Source organism: Lissotriton helveticus, chromosome 9 (genome assembly GCF_964261635.1).
Source record: "Lissotriton helveticus chromosome 9, aLisHel1.1, whole genome shotgun sequence".
NCBI classification, from domain to species: domain Eukaryota; kingdom Metazoa; phylum Chordata; class Amphibia; order Caudata; family Salamandridae; genus Lissotriton; species Lissotriton helveticus.
Genome location: NC_136070.1, coordinates 94,480,762 through 94,497,123, shown reverse-complemented (window position 1 = coordinate 94,497,123; position 16,362 = coordinate 94,480,762). Strand labels below are relative to the sequence as shown.

Here is a 16,362-nt window from a genome sequence, read left to right as displayed (position 1 = left end):
GTTCCTTTGTTTTGGGAGTAGTAACTGGAAGATCTTTCGTGCAAGAAGCCACGTGATTCAATCAGAGGGCCACAAGAGTAAAGAAATCTTACAGCTGCATCTTGGTAGGGTCCTGCTGTACCCATGCCTCATGCACGACTGCTCTTCAATCAGAGGTTGGACAACCTAATCACTACCTTCCTATTCCTGTCCCTCCAGAGGCAAAGATGGTTAACAGCCATTGGAAATCAGATACTGTATAATAATAATAATACTGAAGTTTTATAAAGCGCGAACAGCTACCTCAACAACAGGGGTGTCCCGGCGCTCAAACAGCAAGTGACATGTGGGATGTTATCAAAAAGACAGGGGCATACCTAATTGTTGTTAAAAAGCCATGACTTTAGTGATTTTCTAAAACAGGACTCTGTATTTGCGTGACGGAGGAACATCGGCAAGGCATTCCACATTTTTGCTGTTCTAGCAGAAATTGCTCTTCCCCCCAGCTGGGCTTTCGCGAAGCGAGGGGCATAAAGCAGGTTCTGAGTGTTTGAACGCAAAGACCGAACCTGTTTATAACAGCGCAGTCTTAGTTTAAGATAGCTGGGGCACTTTCCCTTCAGTGCGCGGTAGGCCAGGGTGAGAGCTTTGAATTCTATTCTTTTTGCTATTGGAAGCCAGTGCAGATCTCGCATGTGCGGAGAGACATGATGCCTAAAGAGGATGCGTCTGATCAGCCTCGCAGCCACATTCTGCACCATCTGCAGTCGTCTAATCGCATAAATAGGCAGGCCAAGATATAAGACGTTTGCGTAGTCCAGCCGAGGTGTAACAATGGCATGGACTACAGATTTACAGCAATCTTCTGGTAGCAAGTGCCAGAATTTACAAAGTTTTTTTAGTTTACTAAAACAACCAGCGGAGTCTTGTTGGATTTGGGCTGAGAAAGAGAGGTCGGCATCCCATCTCACCCCCAGATTTTTGATGCTAGAACTGGGGGAGGGTGGAGGACCCATTTCTGAGGGGTATGTAATCTTAATAAACTCTTTGCCAAGTCAGATGTACATCTGTAAGTAATAAGGTCTTTATTTACTCACATGGAGGATGGGGCAGTTAAAATATGGAGCAAGCAACGCAAAAACACAGATGATCTTAGCAATTGCTGAGAGGGAATACGACCTTTACATGGTAAAGTTCTACAATTCAGATAGTATTGGGCCTTACTGTCGGTGCCATTTCATAAGGAACGATCTCTGTGTTCCCGGCAGACTTTGCTGTGAGGTGCTGTAGTTTCTCTGAGGCCCCTTTTTCAAGGCTGGATAGCTCAGTCAGGTTAAGGTATGTTATGTGTATTTGTAAAGCGCACTATCAACCGCAAGGGTATCCTGGCGCTGAGCAGGTCTGTATGCCGAGCCCTTTCTATGGTAGCCTGGTTCATTGAAAAGCCACATCTTCAACTTCGTGCAGAATTCAATGAGAGGAGGAGGTTCAGATGCGGAGTGGGAGGTCGTTCCATGCTTTGAAGCCATGATCCATCCTCCTGATCTGGTACTGTATACATATGCTTTGTGAGTGAGTAGGAGTCCTGCAGAGCGGAGGTGTCTGGCTGGTTGGTGGAAGGAGATGCAACTGTTCAGGTAGGTGGGGTGTAGTTTTCTGACTATTAAGTTCTGAATGGTTTGTAGTCTTGTAGTCTTGTAGTGAGTTGCTTGGAGAAACCGCCATAGAGGGACTTGAGGGTGACTAGGGCATGAGTGACAGTTTTTCTAATGTTTTGCAGGGGAGCCATTTGAAGATCTTTCTCTGCATCATCAGGATGTGAAAGCAGGATGCAGTGACAGCATTGATTTGTGCAGTCAAGTTCAGTTTGCAGTCGATGATTACATCAAGGTTTATGATGTGAGCTTTGGGTCCAAGTTCTGCAGGCCACCAGTTGGAGTCCCATGATGAGGTGTTCGTGCTGAGGATCACTACTTCTGTCTTGTCGATGAGGAGCTTGAGACAGTTGTCTTTCATCCAGTTAATGACTTCGATCATGCAGATGGTGAACATCTTTCTTGGGCTGGCTCTTTTCTGAGAGGGAGAGTATGAGCTGCGCGTCTTCTGCTGAGGAGGGGATGTTGACGTTTTGTGTTCGGCTGATATTGGCCAGCGGGATCATGTATGGCGATCATGATGAAGGTGGGGTGATCAGCCTTGAGGCACTCCCCACTAATTTGCAGGCTTCAGAGGTGCTAGGCTGACAGCTTGTATTCAATCCATTAAGAAGGAGCAGAGAGCGGGTTCTTGTATGCCAATCTCATGTAGGTGCCGTATGAGGATGGGGTGTGATGCCCAGTCAAATGCTGCAGACAGGTCCAGGATAATTAAGGCTGCTGTGTCTCCTTTATGAAGGATCAAGCAGATGTTGACTGTGGCAGCGATGAGAGCTGTGTCTGTGCTGTGGTTGGGCATTGAGGAGTTGGTGGCTGCTGAGGTGGTCAGTGAGGCATCAGTTGATTAGGTTCTCAAAGCCCTTTGCTAGGTATGGTAGGAGGGAGATGGGTCTGTAGTTGGAAAACATGTCTGGGTCAGCAGTTGGCTTCTTGAGCAGGGGCATGATGATGGCATGTTTCCAGAATTTGGAATGTTGCTGAGTCAATGAAGGCATTTGGGATGGGGTACAGTGCTTTGTTGATTGGTAGGAGTACTTTGGTGAAGGTGTGGTGAGGGCAAGGGTCTGAGGCTAGGTTGTGTCTCATGGCTAGACTGTCAGCGAATCTCAAGTAACCTCAAGTAACTGAAAGCTCATAACGAAGTTTAGGGTACAGTTGGCAGGGCACCTAAGGGACTGGCCCACCCATCAAACAAGCTGGGACTCTGAATTGGGATTTTGTGAAGTGCCTAACAACAACTGGAGGCTGGATATAGAATCCCAACAGCTCTGGAATGCAGAGCAACCAGCATCACCAGTTGAATTCTGGCCAGAGAACTGGAATAAAGAGGAAACGTTATGTCCCTATGGGGTCACAATTAGACAGATACAGCAACCATATAATTTGGGGTGGCTCCAAACAGGTCCTGGCAATCTGTACGCAATACATTGGTCCTGGTATGGTCTCTGTAGACCATCGGCCCTCTGATCATGCTGTCGATTCTCAAATTGTTTCTGGAAATTTGGGTTGTAAGATACTTGTATCAGTTGGTTAGATCATTTACTCAAGGCAATCTCTCACAAGACGTCAATCTGTTGTGCTTTGTTGTTTTGTTCTGTTGATCAGGGGTTTCTTAGTCATCTCGTACTTGGCAGTAAAGAAAGGGTCAGTTTTCACTGGAAAAATGTGATGTGTCCACGTTGTGTTTTGGGCCATTTCCTGACACAGGCACTAGGCCTACGGTACCATTTTTATTGGGAGACTTGGGAGAAATGTGGGTGTGTAGAAGTTTGTGGCTCCCCACACATTCCAGAACTTCCCATGACAGAAATAGGAGGAAAATGTGTTGATTTTTTTTCAACAAAGTTTGAGGTATGCCATACAAGTCGCCCCATCCTGGGTTTCCCTGGATGTCTAGTATTAAAAAATGTACAGGTGTGCTAGGATTCGCTAGGTGCTGGCTAACCTAGGGTTCAAAGTCCACAGCTAGGCACATTGCGAAAAAGGGTCAGTTTTTTCACTTTAAAAAATGTGATGTGTCCACGTTGCGTTTTGGGCCGTTTCCTATAACGGCCACTAGGCACACAAGTGAGGTACCATTTTTATCGGAAGACTTAGGGGAATGCTGGTTAGGTGGAAGTTTGTGGCTTTCCGCAATTCCCAGAACTTTCCATCATAAAAAAGACTTTCTATATATTTCTGTCTTCCAAATGTAAGACAGTGTGTTAAATAATAATAATAATAAAACCATTTCTAAAGCGCCTGGTTACACTAAAGTCAGTGTGTCCCCGAGCTAAGATTGCTGTTCACCCCCGAGAAGCCGATGACCTAAAGCAAGGAGCCAGAAAATAAGTGGAAGCAAGGGACGTTAGTTAACAGGAAAGAGGTGGGTTTTGAGTTTAAGTCGTAATCTCATTTCTGAAGGTTCCATACGGAGATGAATGGGAAGCTCATTCCAGTATTTACTCGCTAGAAACCTAAAAGAGCGGCCGCCCATCCTGGCCTTACGAATACGAGGCACCCTAAACATCATTGTTCCTACAGATCTCAGAGTGCGTGTAGAACAGTGAATAGTTAGGAGTTTTTGCAAATACGCTGGGCCTTTCCCTTGGGCAATGCGATGAGCAAAGCACAGCGTTTTGAACTTAATACGTTCCTTAATGGGAAGCCAATGGAGCTTTGACAGTGCCAGTTTCCCTGATGTTTTGCGAGGCAGGTTCAGTACCAAGCGAGCAGCTGCATTTTGAACACATTGCAGCTGATGTAGTCCTTTCTTGCTTAAACCAATAAGCAGGGAATTACCATAGTCAAGATGGGACGTGACCAATGCGTGAATCAGCCTCTTCCTAGCACTGATAGGCAAAAGATCTAGTACTTTTCGTAATGTTTTAAGTATGCCGTGGCATCTTCCTGTTACTTTACTAACATGTTGTTTAAAAGATAGACTAGGGTCCAGTGTAACTCCTAAATTCTTCACAAACTCTGAGGGAGAGGGTGTCGGGCCTAATTCAGGTGGCCACCACGCAGGTGACCAAACAGAAGATGATTTACCGATAACCAATAGTTCAGTTTTATCACCATTAAGGCGCAGACAGTTGTCATTCATCCAACTTGCCACTGATAAAAGGCAGTTGGAGAAATTGGTTGCATCTACCTTCTGACCCTGCGTGAGTGTGATCATTAATTGAGTATCATCGGCGTATGTGACGATGTCTACTCCAAATGATTCCACGATATGAGCCAGGGGTTCCATGTATAGATTGAACAGTGTAGGGCTCAAACTGGAGCCCTGTGGAACCCCATGTCTCAACCCCCGGGGGGAGGATACGAAAGGAGGGTAGTGCATTTGAAAGTTTCTGTTCTCAAGGAAAGATTTTGTCCATTTGAGGGCTGATCCTTCTACTCCCATTTCTGAGAGGCGAGACAACAGTGTGGTGTGCGATACGGTGTCAAAAGCCGCACTTAGATCTAATAATACCAACACTGCCTGTCTGCCCCTCATCTGCAATTTGCCTCAGACATTCTGTGGAGAAGAGGACAGCTGATTCCGTAGAATGACTGGCTCTAAACCCTGACTGAGTAGGGTGAAGCAGGTGCTCCTCTTCAAGATATTTCATAAGCTGCACATTTGCTATTTTCTCCACCACTTTCATACAAAAGGGGAGAAGTGAGATGGGGCGGAGGTTCTGTAGCTGGGAGATATGCAGGTTAGGTTTCTTTTTCAAAGGAATTACCTGAGCCGTTTCCACACATCTAGCACATGGCACTCTTGAAAAGATAGGGTTGCCATGTGACCGATGTAGTCAATTATGCTCTCCAGGATTCCCTTAAAGCGTATTGGAGGAACTACATCACTGGGGGATCCTGACTGAATACTGTTGGCAATACTCAGCAGTTCCTGTCTATCTGGAATTTTAAAGCACGTCAGGTGAGAGTTATTGACTGGGTTTTCTCCCTTTTACGCCCGTTTAAGCGACAGATCTGTGCCACTCGTGAAGGTGTGGTATATAAATAAATAATACCGGATCTAGGTTTGACTAGGCATAGCAATAACAGATAGCTCAATAAATAAGAGTCAAGATTCGAGGTAGTAGGAGTTTTGCAGGTTTAATACAGCATAAAGGACAGGAACAGGACAACCTGCATAGGAATAGGATGGCAGGGCCCGGCAGCTGCCGGGGCTGGATCTGGGATGAGCATAAGGGATGAGCGCGCTAACATTTAATAACAATACACAAGCATATATAGTAAAACAGTTGCATTACAGTACATATGATAGGCGGAGCGGTGGGTGGAGCAAAGGGTGTGACGCGTAGCAGTCGCGAAAGATAAGGGTGAAAGTAGGTGTAACAGGGCGTATACATAGACATGTGATGCAAACGTAACAGAATATGTCATGAATGGGGCGGAAACATGGAGGGGGCTACCTAAGGAGCCGGGACCTCTAACCTGATGGTGCGCGCAAACTGGCAATGACGTATTACTAGGAGAAGCTGGGGGCTACGAACTCTGTGCTAGGAGCAGAGACTGAAGTCTGGAGAGTCAGGGCGACATGTACCTAAGCAGTATCTAGTATCTGATGTTTAGAGAACATGTTGATAGAATCCAAAAGCTATCGGGGTAAAGGCTAACAGACTCTAAGACTGGAGCATGCATTATTCTACATGTAGTGCGTGATGAAGAATATTAAATGACCATTAATACAGTATTTCTCTTACATGGAGACGTAAAGGCTAGACAATGACGGAAACTATTGATGCGATTCAGTAGCTTAGGAATGCAGAGAAGGAGGGCTGGACTGATAACTAGAATCATAACATACTCTTGGCAGACTCAGAGGCAGAGCCAGGCTGGGCCAGGCACTGCGAGGCAGGAAGTAAGTGAAGGGTCAGAAATACAGGTGGGGGCTGTATCGCTCCTCAGCGAAGCTCAGGAGACAGAAGCTGAATCTAGTGTCCGGGCCCTTTTGAGGCCTAGAAACGGGGACTTTACAATGAAATAACGTGCACACTGAGAAACGTGGCAACGTAACTTTACATAGGCCTGATATTCGTAGTATTCACGAGAACTGGAAACTGGCATACTAGAGATGGACACAACTGTAATTGCGTCTTTTAATCGAACATGGGGAATACATATGCATATTAATCATGCACAGATAACATATGATGGAGGACGCGTAGGGACACAGAACATGGCAAAATTTACTTTTCCACATTCCCTCCTTGTCACTACGTTTCCATCAGGAAACATCAATATTCATGATACCATCTATCATTTCATACAGTATCATTTGCTCGTCTCGAATTTTCGTGGAACGGGATTTAGAACGGGGCTTGGGACTAGGAATACAAGAGGTAGCACAAATGCCGCAAATCGCAGGGCCACATTGTATACAGAGGCAGCAACTGAATATGATCGCTACTGCAATACCTAGAAAGGACAAGACTTTCCATCCCCAGGCGGAAATTATATTCCAGAACCAACCGGACCATGTCCAGGTGCCTGGATCTTGGTGTAACAGATGGGCAATTTTATGGAGTCTGGTTATAGCTGAATAAACAGACGGCGCGTTATTTGGAATGAAAATGCAGCAACTAGATCCGATGACTCTACAGGCCCCGCCCCTATCGGCCAGTATGACGTCAAGGACGAGACGATTTTGCAAAACGACAAATCTCATAGCAGATTGCTCTTCAGTTAAGTTACCTAGAGCAGAGGCAGTCTCATTTACTACAGCTTCAAGGGTTCTTGTTAACCTACGGATTAGCTTGCTATTCTGGATAGGTCCTATAAAGAAGAAGAAACCTCTATTGAAATCTGTATACTGTTCTAGAGCAGTTTCAGTATAATCGACAATCGGGGACTCGATCTCCCTTCTATGTCTAATGTGTACTAGATGTGTGTTTCTGTGATAATCAGATGGGGCTAGGAAAACAGGTGGCAGTAGGAAGGCAATGTAACAGGTTCCCTCCCAATCGAGGGGCAGACGAACATATGCGGTTTGGCCACAAATAAAATAAGAATGACGTGAAGCTTTGAAAATAGATTTCCCACTGTCACTATACTTGACAATAGTAGTACAATCGCTATGTCCTACATGTACGGAACCATTATTTCGGACACATAATTCGCCTTTGACTGGTAGTACTGAAATAGCAGGTAAGTCTGGAGTAGTATCAGACTGAACATTCAGGACCATGAAATTCGAAGAATAATTTCCTAAATTATAAACTTAATTCTCTAGATCTAACCCGGTTCTGTGGGGAAGACCTTGCTTGTCTGGAAAACATGTACTGTTAAGAAAAGACATATCTGTTGAGGATGACGTTAACGTGGACCATGCTCCACACGAACCATTATGTGAAAATGGATAAGGAAAAAGTGGCAGAACTCCCTTCGGTGTCTGGAAAGGGGGGAGTCGACCACACACCCAACAATTAGTGGCATTGCTGGTCTGGTGTGAATAATGTAACATGCGGATAAAAGAATTGTTACGCATAGCGAGGCGATAAGAGAGTTCATGAGGAGGCAGATCACTAAACGTGTGCTCTACTGTAACATTAGAAGACTTATTTACATGAGAAACTGGAAAATACAGGTAGAATGCATAACTGGTGCAGGAAATCATAATGCTGAGAAATAAAACGAAACTTAGAAAAATGATACATCGGATTGAGTTTTGACTAACTCTCTCACTATGGGGGTCTATTTTATACATGTCAGAAACCGGTCTAACCGTTTCACCTAGGGGAGGACTTAGACAATCAAACTGGCTGACTTATTTTACTAGACCTTAACTTTTTCTTATACTCCTGTTGCGGAGTTGTCTCTAACAGGGAGGGTGCAGTAACAGTGTCTTTTGCGGGACAGTCCTTAAGAATAGTACTTTGGCAGTCCTTTAAATCCTCGGAAATGTTCTTTGAAACTGGTTTCAATCCCAAACATTTTTTAATATGCGAAAGATGCACCCAGCCTTTGCGTCCCTCCAACTTCACGGCTGTACGGGTGGCCAGGAGGACCTGTCGGGGCTCCTTCCAGCGAGGCTCCAGCGGACTTGAACGATCAAAATTTCGCACTAGGACCATGGATCCGGGAACGATTTCATGCGGTGCCACCTCGGTATTGTCTGGAAATGCGGCGGCAACCTGTGAACGACAAGAGTTGAGGGCAGACATCAAGGAAGCTAGGTAATCTGTCAGCATATTACTTGAAACATCGGTAATACTTCGGGGTCTAGGTGTACCCCACATGTTAGGGGGGCGGCCGAAAACGACCTCGTACGGGGACAGACCTGATCTGGAATGTGCGACCATGCGCATATAGAACAGGGCGACCGGCAGAGCTACTAGCCAGTCCACACCTTTCTCTTGACATACTTTGGCGATGCGGATTTTCAGGGTCTGATTATGTCTCTCTACGAGACCGGCTGCTTCAGGATGGCGTACACAATGAAACTTCCACTGGTACCCTAACAACAGGGAAACGTGTTTCATCAACTCAGATGAGAATGGCTGGCCGTTATCAGAATATAAGACTCTAGGGAGTCCATAACGGGGGAAGAACTCACGAACCAACTGCTTGGCAGTGGTCGCGGCTGTGTAATCTGGGACTGGATATGCTTCTGTCCACCTGGACAAAGCGCATACAACTACAAGGACATACTTGAAACCTCGACATCGCTCCATCTGAATGTAATCCATCTGGAGGACTTCAAAAGGGTGGTCAGGAGGCTGGAATCCACCTTGTTCCACCGGGACACTTTTACCTGGATTAAACTGGCAACATATCATACAGGTACGGACTTTCTGCTTGGCTGCAGCTCGTAAATGCTTGTTGAACCAAATGTTCTGGATACTGTCTAACATAGCTTTTCCCCTAAATGTGCTGGACTATGTGCGGTATTGATAATGACTTGAACCATGGAGTCGGGGAGAAACCATGTGGCTTTACCCTTCGTCAACCATCCCTGATCTGTCTGGACCCCTCCTTGTTCGGACCATTTCTTGATTTCTTCAGGAGTAGCATGTAACTGTATGTCTATGACATCTTGTGTAGGGTCCTTAACTGTCATACATGTAGTCGGATCTGGAGTAAGTGTCTGTGTTGGCTTAACTGAAATGTCTGGAGACTGTGCTGTAAGCTTAGCTGTGCGATCTGCTAGATCATTACCCTGGGAAATAGTGTCAGTAACTTTCGTATGTGCTTTGCATTTCATGATAGCAATGGATGTCGGTAAATGTATGGCATCTAACAGAGCCTGAATAAGGAGACCATGCTGAATCTTGGTTCCATGAGAAGTCATGAAACCTCTCTCCTGCCAAAGCACTCCGAAGTCGTGTACAACTCCAAATGCGTAACGTGAATCTGTGTAAACATTAACTTTCAGGTTCTTGGCGTGTATGCAGGCTTGAGTCAGAGCAACTAGCTCTGCTGCTTGAGCAGACAGGGTGTCAATGCGATGTGTCTCAATAACTTCAGTGTCAGTAGTTACTGCATATGCGGCTACTAGTTCTCCTGTACTGGTTCTCATGCATGAACCATCCACATAAAGTGTCAGGTCGGGATCTGGTAATGGAATATCTGTCAGATCTTGTCTTGGCTTGGTCATGATGTTAACTACTTCCACACAATCGTGTGTGGCAGGATTTGGATTAACTGACGGTAACAGTGTGGCAGGATTAAGGACGTTGCAGCGTCTGATCTCTATGTGTGGCTGGAACAGTGTCAATTCATAACCTGTTAAACGTGCAATTGTCAAGTGCTGAGTTTGTGTTCGGTTTAAAAGAACTTCCACGGAGTGTGGAACTTGTACTGTCAGGGAGTGTCCTAATACTATGGAATCACTTTGTCTGATAGCTAGTGCTGTGGCTGCAACTGACTTGAGGCACGCAGGCAGAGCCTGGGCTACAGGATCTAATGTGCTCGAAAAATAAGCACAAGGCTTGTATTGTCCTGCTTGATCTTGTGTGAGAACAGATAATGCTGTACCTTCACGTTCTGTGACGAAAAGTGTAAAAGGCTTACTGTAGTTCGGTGTAGCTAGAACTGGAGCTTGGCATAGGGCTTTCTTTAATTCATTAAAACTAAGTGTATGTTCAGATGTACAAGGGAGGACAGTCGATACGGCTGCCTCCTGTGTCGTTAACTGTATCAGTGGCTTGGCTAGAAATGCATACTGAGGAATCCATTGTCTGCAATAAGAAGTAAGGCCGATAAAAGCACGTACCTCCTTCTGGGTCTTGGGCTGAGGAAGACTCGCTATTAACTGAATACGATCTGGTGTCAACTGCCTACCCCTCTTGGACAGTAAGTGGCCTAAATAGATCACTTGCTGGACACAGAATTGAAGCTTCGAAGGGGACACCTTGTGCCCCATCTCGGCTAGGAAATACAAGACTGTAAGGGATGCTCGTTCGCAAGCATGTTCAGAACGGGCTGTGATCAGTAGATCATCGACATACTGGAGCAGGGCAGTGTCAGTTGGCATGTGAATGTTGTCTAGTTGTCTCTTGAGTGCTTGACTGTAAATACTAGGACTTTCTGTGAAACCTTGAGGAGCGCGTGTGAACATATAGCTCCTTCCATTTAAACAAAATCCGAAAAGAAACTGGCTGTCTGGATGAATGGGGACACTGAAAAACGCGTTCTTGAGGTCTATGACAGTAAAAAATGTGGCTTCGGAATCAATGGCTGTCAATAGGGAAGAGATATCTGGGACAACTGGGTACTGGGGAATAATACATTTATTAAGTTCTCGAAGGTCAATCACTAAACGATATACTGGAGGTGCATTTGGATCAGTACGTTTCATGACTGGAATGATCGGAGAATTACATACATTGGAGTCAGCTTCTACCACTACTCCTTGAGCCATGAGCTCGTCAATGATTTTGGATAAGGCTGCTACAGCCTCAGGTGGCAATCTGTACTGTCTGATTCGTGGCAGGACTACACCTGGCTTGAGAGTCACACGATGGGGTGTGATTTGCATATAACCAACATCAGTTGGACCTTGTGCCCATAGATGCTGCGGGACATTGGACAATCTCGGATCAAAATCTCGTAATACATAGTGACCCTTGAAGTCACGAAGAAACAATCGTATTCCCTCTGGGGAACAGCATATAACTGCACCTAACTCTTTCAGTGTTTTAATGCCTAATAGATTTTCTGGACATGACTTAGTAAGTAACAGATCAGTAGTGCGGGACAATGGACCTACTTCTAGAGTAACTGGCTTTGATATTTCATTTACAATAGGCTTTCCCGAAAATCCAAGGGAAACATTTCTAGAGCCTGAGAGCGGAGCCCCTGGAACTTCGGCGTGACTTATAGTGGTCCTACTTGCCCCTGTATCAATCAGAAACTTTCTGTCTTTCCCTAGTACTTGACTGTGAACATAGGGACCTTCTTGATCTACAGGTATCTCGATGAGAGGCAAGCCTACCTCCCTCTCTAGGCTGTTTCATGAATATGGCTGATACTCTGGATACTCGGACTGTGCATACTGGTACATCTGCTGTGTAACATGCTGTGTTGCAGCGATGGGCTGCGGTACAGTAACTGTCTGTTGTGCATTCTGTGGCTGAGGAGTCTGTGAAACTTGTTCTTGTCTAGGCGGACGTGGTCTTTCTTTAGTCTTACCGGTAGCTATGTTGTGTTTCAGAACTGCACACTCGTTTATAAAATGACCTGGCTGTTTACAATAATTGCAGTTCCCTTTAACGGGAGCTGCAGGATGACTGGCTTGATTCGGACCCCTCTTCTGACTGTCTTGAGGAACAGATTGTGCAACTAGTACTTTCATTTTCGTGTCTTTCATACGTTTTCTCTCGTGTTCTTGCTCTTCTCTGATTCTATTCTGGTGATATTGAAGCATCTGTAACATTTGGGACGGGGTATTAGCTTGCCAGGTACTTTCGACTTTCAAAACTCGGTTTTTAATTGGTGGACTTGAATTCTCGACTAATTTAGTAACAAAAAGGTGAGGGTATGACTCGCTACTTGTCTTGAGGCCACTGTTTATGCTAAAACATTTCTCAAATCTAGAATAAAAATCACTAATATCTTCATCTTGTTTCTGTTTACAGGCTGAGATTGCATCCCAGTCTTCCTTTTTAGTTGTTAATAATCTGGGCAAAACTTGAATCAATAATTCTGGTAATTCTTTACATTTGTCTCCAAGACCGGTACCTGGTACTCGTGCCTTATCTTCAGCTTCTAGGACTGCCCAATCGATCTTTTTCTCTCCCACCTCCCAATCTTTTTCCTTGAGTTTCTCATATACCCCTGCGGGCAATAGGACTTTTAACATTTTAATAACGTCTGGATACGTATATTCTCCCATACGGAGCATGTCTTTTAATTCTCGGTGGAACCCTGCTGGATCTTTATCATGACAGGGAATTAACTTTTTCATCTCTAAGAGTTCCATCTTTGTAATCGGGGTGTAAACAAACACTCGTTCTAGTTCGCCACCCGTTCCTCTAACTGGGTGGACTTCTCGTAACGGATTCTGTCTGTCTATGTAAAAGGGTTTACTTTCTGGGGGTGAGACATGAACAAAATGCGGGTTCAAGAACGTTCTATATTTGTGGCGCTGTTCTAGAATTACACTAATTAAATCGGTACCTAAACCTTTCCATTTATACTGGAGTAACTCGTTCAGGACATCGTGTAACGGACCTGGATCAGAATGTTGACCCTCATACAAAGTAATGAGGTGTTGAATCATATACATACCCGCCAGTCGTTGCTCGGCTGGGGGCAATTTCAGAAACATTTGTGCCACTATTTCGTCTGGAAAAGTGGTAGAATCAGTAATCCATCGGACTGCTGATCGGACTAGTTCTTGTTCATGCATAGTACTTAACTCGCTATAACCGATTCGTGATTTCAGAATATGGTCGGTAGCTTGAAATACTTGTTCTAGAGAACTTTGTTCTGGTGCTGGATGATGGAAAGTTGACTTGTGTTCTAGGCGTAAATGGCGGTCTGGAAATCTAGATTTTCCTACATACGCTATTCTGGCGGGATTCTCGTCCTCTACCTCTTCCGCAGAGTCATTTTCTTTCTCGCTTACTTGTGCTGCCTTACGTTGATCATGTAACCTTATTATTTCCTTACGAATTTTCTTGTACATACTCTCTATACTACCGATAGTTCTATGCTTACCGTCGGCTATATTATCACTCCATCTTGTCAGGGTTCTCATTTCGGCTTGATCTTTGGTCGGATAATCTTGTTCTCTTATTAGACAATTAATCAGAAACTTTAATATCATGAGCTGGACTTCAACTTTCCTTTGAGACATAACTTCACTAATACTTTCTGGATCATCCCCTGTACGGATGAAACGATATATTCTGTCTAGATCTTCCTTCATATTCGGTAAAGTGACCAAGTACTCGGACACCTGCCTAACACGCACGGAAAATATAACCATACTATCCTCGCCTGGAACTGGATCATAACAGCATTCAGTAAGAGCTCGCCTGATTTCTGCAATGGACTGATATTTAGGCGTACGCTGTAACGCACGTTCATGTAACTCGACTGCTCCTGGACGTCTATTTGGCGGCGGGGTCTGAGGAGGACCCCCTCCTGCGGCCCCTAAACTGGAATCATCGACTGATGCTCTTCGTACTAGCGCGGCGGGAAATTGAAATGCGGGCTGAACTTGTATGGCGGACTGAACCTGGGGGACCGTAGCAGGTACTGCAAGGGGTGCCCCGGTGTCTGGAGGAGCAGGAAGTGCCTGATTTACAGGGACTGGCGGAGCGGGATTTGCATATTCCGGGACTGTGTCGTCCAAATAGGACGAAATGAAAATATCAGCTGCGGTCGGTTTGTGACGTAGCTTGGTCGGAACTAAGGGTGGCGGAAAATTACTGGATGCCTCCGGGGTCGCTTTTGGCAAGCCCTCGGCAAGAAGAGGATACATACCCTTAATGAGGGCGTTCCTCTGTCTGTCTGACTGTTCGGTTTTAACTCGTTCACCTATCTCGATTAATTCCCTTTCTTGGGCTCGTTCTAAGGATTCTCGACTTATTTCTGACTTTCTGATTTCTTTTTCGGTTCTTTTATGAGATTCCTTGCGCCATAACTCGATGGCGTCTTTCTGTGACTGTCTGGCCTTCTTTTTCCATAATGCCTCTTCTACTCTCATGATGCACTCGGCATCCCACGTACCTGATACGGGCCATCTATACTTTTCTTCTAACTCCTTGGTATACTCTACCCATAAATCTAGATACAATATGGCGCTTATGCCATGTTTCTGATACATAAAATGACCTGGACTGTCCCTAGGCGGGACAGGAACTGCTGCTTCTAGCAGACCTTTTCTGGTTTTTAACTGACGTAATTTAGATAATAACGGCATGACTGAACTATAACTTAGACACAATACGTAATTACAATACACAATGAACACGATAATAACTCCACATTCATACCACGACATTAAAATACATGAAGAACATTTAAAATAACAGTTCGAACAGAATACTACCTGGAATACGGAAAACAGAATACATGAATTTTCTCGAGAACTGAACTGACTAGAACAGGAACTAGATGTACTGCTGAGACAGTACGAAACTTACCGGTCTCATAAAGAGACACGTCAGGACCCGCATCCACCGAAGTGGACACTTCGTTTTGTGGGTCTGTGTACCACCAACCCACGGACCAGAGTCAATTAGATTGACCCTGTCTAGATACTACCCCAGCAATGGTACTCACCGGGCAGCAAGAACGGAAGGCCTCGGACTCGACTGGACTGCTACGACGACGGACGACGAACTTCGGACTTCTGTTATGGGTGGGCCTCCGGATACCTCGGACCTTGGACTCTCGGCTTGGGCTCTGGTCGGGACTCGCCGCGTTCCTCCACCGCCTCGTCTGGATGCTGGACCGCCACCTCCGTCTCCTCCGTGGGCCTGAGGGATACTTGAAGCAGAAATATCTGCACGTGCACGGTATGGTTCCGTCACGGCTGCAGAGGGTCAGGGGGCCGGCGTGGCTTCACCGGCGCGTGGGGAAAGGGCAAGTCCCTGTTCGGGCGCCATTATGTGGTATATAAATAAATAATACCGGATCTAGGTTTGACTAGGCATAGCAATAACAGATAGCTCAATAAATAAGAGTCAAGATTCGAGGTAGTAGGAGTTTTGCAGGTTTAATACAGCATAAAGGACAGGAACAGGACAACCTGCATAGGAATAGGATGGCAGGGCCCGGCAGCTGCCGGGGCTGGATCTGGGATGAGCATAAGGGATGAGCGCGCTAACATTTAATAACAATACACAAGCATATATAGTAAAACAGTTGCATTACAGTACATATGATAGGCGGAGCGGTGGGTGGAGCAAAGGGTGTGACGCGTAGCAGTCGCGAAAGATAAGGGTGAAAGTAGGTGTAACAGGGCGTATACATAGACATGTGATGCAAACGTAACAGAATATGTCATGAATGGGGCGGAAACATGGAGGGGGCTACCTAAGGAGCCGGGACCTCTAACCTGATGGTGCGCGCAAACTGGCAATGACGTATTACTAGGAGAAGCTGGGGGCTACGAACTCTGTGCTAGGAGCAGAGACTGAAGTCTGGAGAGTCAGGGCGACATGTACCTAAGCAGTATCTAGTATCTGATGTTTAGAGAACATGTTGATAGAATCCAAAAGCTATCGGGGTAAAGGCTAACAGACTCTAAGACTGGAGCATGCATTATTCTACATGTAGT

General features: G+C 45.4%; 1 protein-coding gene across 4 annotated transcripts in view; it reads right to left on the bottom strand.

The window, feature by feature from the left end:
• The window catches only part of LOC144782641 (uncharacterized), a 589,272-nt gene that overhangs the window by 250,218 nt on the left and 322,692 nt on the right, over positions 1 to 16,362 (bottom strand). The gene's annotated exons all lie outside the window — the stretch shown is intronic.